The following is a 6,000-nucleotide window of genomic DNA, read 5'->3' on the forward strand; positions in this document are numbered from 1 at the left end:
TTTTGCATTTTAAAATAAAACTTAGCAGGTGCATCACAACAAACCCCAATAATTTGTATGCGTCTTCGGCCAACATTTGTAGATATGCCAGTAATAGACAATTCTTTGAGTTCATTTATGAAATTTTTAAGGAATAAATTGCTTTCTAAAAGCTTATCATAACCTCTATCTAACCAGTATAACCCACCACCGTTACATACTCACATCAACTGGGACAATTTCCATAAATCAATTTTACAAAAAACCAGTCTAAAATTCCGCCTAAAAACAATTAACGATATTGATGAAGCTGTGAATCTCCTCACATCCAACATACAAGTTTCAGCATGGGAATCAGCAAAACCATCGTAACTACGCATATCCAACAAAATTCTTCCTTTATACATTCGCAACCTTATATCACTAAAACGTCGTGCCCGCTGCTTATGGCAAAGAACAAATTATCCCTCCGACAAATCCCAATACAATGTGCTTACACAAAAACTAAAACGGACCATAGCTTACTACTGAAATGAATCTTATACAAAACATTTAGAATCACTCACGACAAAAAACGGTTCTCTCTGGAAGGCTACCAAACACCTTTTTCGTATACGTGATCCTCCAGCGATACTGCGAAACACTAATGGTAATTGGGTACACTCTGACGAGGACAAAGCTAGCATATTTGCAAACTACCTGGCTGAAACCTTTCAACCTCATAATAACATTCTCCTTCCGGAAAAAATTAACATAGTTGAACAATTTCTCAACTCTCCACTACAAATGTCATCCCTGCCAAAACATACCTCTCCTACTGAAATTCATTACACCATATCCAAACTCCCATGGAAAAAGTCCCCTGGTTACGATTCAATAACCTCAGAAATACTAAAGTAGCTTCCACAAAAAGTTATCGTTCTAATAACCTACATATTTAACTCAATGCTCCAACTATCCTACTTCCCTATCTTATAGAAGTACTCATCTATCATACTCATTCTTAAACCAAAAAAACCGCCTCACCTTTCGTCATCATATAGGCCTATTAGTCTACTTCCAATATTATCAAAAGTATTTGAAAAAATTCTAACTAAAAGAATTCTAAATATTATTGATGAAACAAAAGTCCTATCCGACTCACAATTTGGCTTCCGCGACAAGCACTCTACAGTCCATCAAATCCATCGAATAGTTGATAAAATATCTTACTCTCTAGAAGAAAAACAATACTGCACTGGGGTCTTCCTAGATGTTTCTCAAGCGTTTGACTGAGTTTGGCACGCAGGTCTGCTATTCAAATTGAAAATCATCCTACCATCTAATTACTACCTCTTAATTAAGTCCTACTTAGAAGATCGTTTATTCTCGGTACGTTATGGCTCAGCAACCTCTTCTCCAAAACCAATCAAAGCAGGAGTCCCCCAAGACGCAGTCACTGATGCCTTACTATTTAATATTTTCTTATATGACCAATCCATACTACCCACGAGCCTCATAGCTGACTTTGCCGACGACAAAGCACTTATAGCCACCAGCCACGATCCTACTGTGGCCTCGCCACTCATCCAAGAACATCTCTCACTTCTCGAAAAATGGTATAAAGAGTGGGGAGTAAAAATAAATGAATCAAAATCGACACACTGTACCTTCGCCCTTAGAAAGAGAAAATGCCCACCTATTACCCTTAACAAGCATACTCCCCCAATCGCAGTGAGCACTCGCTATCTTGGCATTATTATTGACCAAAATCTTACCTGGTCTCCTCATCTCCGTGATAAACTACTATCCTTAAATAATCGTTTCTGTCTTCGGCGCTCTCTTCTAACTTTCAGCCATATGAGTTTACCTACCAAGCTACTACTATACAAACTTTACCTCAAACCAATATAGACGTACGGAATCCAGTTATGGGGTTCCGCAAAAATTTCAAACATAAACCGCATACAGCGCTTCCAACCTAAAACCCTTCGTGCTATTACAAAAGCACCTTTTTACGTATCTAATCAGTCCTTACACAATGACCTTGCCATCCCACCCGTCCTCGATGTAGCTAGAACTTTTTACAGGCGATTCAAATTAAAGGTTCAAAACCACACCAATCCCTTAATAAAAGGTCTTGCGTCAGAAAATATACCTGGTAACACCAGGAAAAGATTAAAAAGGCGGTGGTGTCGGGATCTACTAATCTAAAAACTTTTAATTGTAATATAATTGTATTGTAATATAATACTAAACCTATATATTTATGTACATAAGTAACTGTCAAAGTGCCTTTACTGAAAGGTTTCTTTAATCTGTGTTTCACTCAAGCCATTATTCTCTCATCACTTTTACTCATTGTTCTATTCTGTAACTGATTGTAAATTATATAAATAAAAAAAAAAAATCGATAGGTTGCCAAACTAGAATAGTACGAAAATTTAGTCCAAGAACCGCGCTGATTTATATAAGGCCGTGTTCTCATTAAAAACAACTGATGACGGCAACGCGATAGAGATTCTAGTCGTTTTAGTTGGATTGCCCAGTTGTTCCCATCTAAAAAATTAATATGAAACTTCAATGCAACTTCAATGCTATAATAATACATATATAATACTATAATTTAATTTAACTTAATTTAATATATATGTCTTACTTTTAATTTTATTTATTTAATAAATAATATAATGAATCTATTTTGTATCTATATTGTACCTGTATATACATTGTTTATACAAGATTAATTAGTAATTACGTTTTTGATTTTTTGACAACATTTACTTACTAGAATTGTTCGTTTTTTTTTAAGTATCATTCCATGCATTTTCTTTTATGACTTGTCGAGTGTAATTAGATGATGTTATATCATAAAGACATGGGTGACTTTCTTTAAATTGTACGAAAGCCATATTATCTTCTTGTTAATTTGCCATTTTAATAAATTATTAACAAAATATGAAATTGATTGTACCTTATTCATTAATCATAATTATTCATATATCATTAAAAATTAAATGTATGTATAAGTATGTAAAAGTATGTAAAAATTACATTTTTAATGAAATAGTAATGTACTACCCATAATTTATATGTAGTGTAGGTACACCAGAAGGGTGCTAGCAATAAAAGTATGGTCGTCCTCTTAAAGATAGCGAGCAGAGCTCACGCCTAGAGCTTCGCGCTTTTTACTTTTTTTTAAGGTTTCGCCATCAAAAAAAAAAAAAAAAAAATTGTATATGCCCTTAGCTGGGTCTCACAAATCCTAAGGATGGCCTTGTTTAAGAGCGACCTAAGTTCTCAAAAGCAGTATTTAGTATTTTTTGACCTGTGTAAAATATAATATATATAAAAAATATATTTTAGGTTATGAGTAAAATAATATAATGTAATATTTTAATAATTGCGTACTAATATAACTATATACATTCTTTATAGTAGTTATAAGGATTTAAATATTAATAGTCTTGAAATATAAAAAAAAAAAAAAATGACATCTTTTATGAAAGCAAAACTACAAACAGTAACTTTATACATAGATCCTGAACCTCCACATAAGTTTTTCTCGGTGAGACTCAGTAATCTTCATGAAATTAATTTAAAAAAAATATATATTTGTATATTTAACTTAGTATTTCATTTTTTGTTCTCATAATCATAATTAAAATGTACTTAATGTTATTAAATGTTAACTGTATGTATCAGAGGTTTCCAACCTTTTTTGAATCACGGTACCCTTTATTATTTTCTAAAAATTTTGAGGCACCCTATAGCCTATGCCCTATTCTTTATAGTTTATACTGAATACACAATACTAATATATCGTATATTTAAATTTATATTTTGTAACTTCGGTTTTATTTAGCATTAATAAACAATAAAGATAAGTGTAAGATAAGTTACAAGTATTTCAACTTAAATAATTTTAAAACAGTTCACATCTAATCGATAGCAATCAAACCAGTATGAAAATTAAAATAGATTGAACATCTCAGTATAACCATGGATTAAATATACATAGTTTATAGTATAGTATATTTAATCTATGGTATAACTATGTAAAAATTATATGTGTTAATAATTAATTCATTAAATTATATTGCTTATACCTAATTAATTATAGGTACACAATAGGTTTTATACTATTGACATAGAGTATAGTCTGTTTTATTACTCGCAGTGCTATATTTTTCATGAAGGCATTTAAAAATAAATATATATTTCAAATATTTTTGCGGTATCCTAAATTTAATCTCGCAACACCCTGGTTGGGAACCTCTGGTATGTATGTTTCAAATATTTGTTTTTTATATGCAAAATGTTAAAAGTTATAATTAATGTATTTCCACAGGTGTTTTCATAATTTTTTTTTGCAAGTGATTTTTTGGAATGATTTATTTCTTTACGTATTATCGTTTATGTTTTTTTTTTTTAATAAATAAAAGTATAGTTTTAAAAACAAGTGTTTTATATTTACCTTTTGTTACAAATTATAATTCATTTTATAATTATTTGCTAATATTTAATAATTTATTTAACAATATTTATGTGCTACTAAAGTAAACTAACATAAAAAATTTTTTTTTGTATTAGTAAATAGTAAAACCTACAAAATGTATTATTTTATTGAGTTATTTTGCAGTTAAGAAATTGATTATGAAATCATCTCTCATTAGATAATATATTTTCCAGGGCTAAGCGCTTAAAATCGTTAAAATGTGTATATACATTTGCACATAAAAATATTAAAATATTCGTTTAAAATATTTTTTTTATATTCGTAGTAATAATAAAGTATAAAAATAAAAATAATAATATAATTTAAAAATTATTAATTTTTTAATTAAATATAACATTTGACATAAATAATTTATTAGATATCCATAGAAAGATTTTAACTTAGTTCTAAATTTAACTATCAAAAAATAAAAATATATGAACCATTTCCATGAACATTTTATGAAATTTTTTTAAATGCACTAAAATATTGTTATAACTAGGTATGTGAAATATAAATAAGAAAACTTAAAATAACATACATTTTAAATTAAATAAAAGTAAAAAATATACAAAATATTATATAAATGCTATAAATCTAGTTTCGAGTCTTAATTTAGCCATGAACAACATTGCAATTAGCAATAATATAAAATATTATTATTGTACTTGCCTGGATGGATAAATCAGTTCATAAATCCATACAAATGTATTGAAATAGGTAATAATAAAATCAAAATATTTTGTCAGTAGTTACCCTGTATTCATCATTTATCAATAAACATTAAATACAAGCATTCATTATATACTATAAAATATGATTAATTATAAAATTAATTAATTAAATTAATATGATACAAGTCAATCGATTAACATTTTATTAGCATTAAAATAAAACTAAAATATAAATTATTTAGATAGCGACACTTAAATTTTTAGCAACAAACAATTAGTACCAAATAAAAAAATGTTAAGCGTTACTTGGATGAATACCGTATTTATAATTGATAATGGAATTATAAAATAAGATATTTATAGCTTGTTGTATAAATTCTTGGTGTTCTTGCTAAGCGCATTTATCATAAGCGAAACTACGGGTCAGGCCAGTCAGGCCATGGCCTGACTTAATACTAACGAAAAATATGTATATATTATATATTTTGATAATTATTTAGGCATTATAAATAATATATTTATATATGTAAACGTGTACATTTGTACTTTCATATAATACTATAATATAATATAGTTTATAGGTACAATTGGTGCAAATAAGGATTATAATAGAACATAATAAGTCTGTTATATGTATTCGAATAATCGTTTTTATTAGTTATTGTTTAATTTAGACATTATTAATTATAATATAAAATTATATTATAGGAAATAATAGTTCATTTTATATAATAATGCTTTTTTTATTTTTCATTTGACCTTACCTAATAAAAGTTTCTAGTTTCGCCTATGGTATTTATTATAATAAATATACATTAAACCTAGATATATTAATTTTAGGGTTATATTATATTATTACTACCCTTCTAT

The sequence above is a fragment of the Sipha flava genome, unplaced genomic scaffold (assembly GCF_003268045.1).
Source record: "Sipha flava isolate LNK unplaced genomic scaffold, YSA_version1 126_pilon_pilon, whole genome shotgun sequence".
NCBI classification, from domain to species: Eukaryota; Metazoa; Arthropoda; class Insecta; order Hemiptera; family Aphididae; genus Sipha; species Sipha flava.